This window comes from Polypterus senegalus, chromosome 2 (assembly GCF_016835505.1).
Source record: "Polypterus senegalus isolate Bchr_013 chromosome 2, ASM1683550v1, whole genome shotgun sequence".
NCBI lineage: Eukaryota > Metazoa > Chordata > Cladistia > Polypteriformes > Polypteridae > Polypterus > Polypterus senegalus.
The window spans coordinates 52,199,710-52,199,935 of NC_053155.1; positions in this window are offsets into that span (position 1 = coordinate 52,199,710).

Below are 226 nucleotides of genomic sequence, written 5' to 3' on the forward strand. Positions count from 1 at the left end.
GTGCGGGTACTCTAACACAGAATAATTGTCAATTAACCTGTTGCTTCAACCAATCAGATTTTGACTTGGTGTCAGTACGGCCCTCTAGCAGGCGTACGGCGACGTCACTGTATTCAGACCCATTGATTGAATAGAAGCCGCAGGTTCAATTTTCAGTATTAGCTTCGATGGCGATAGAAAGGGACTTTTTGATGGAACTGAGGCGCACGGATAATCCGTACGACAG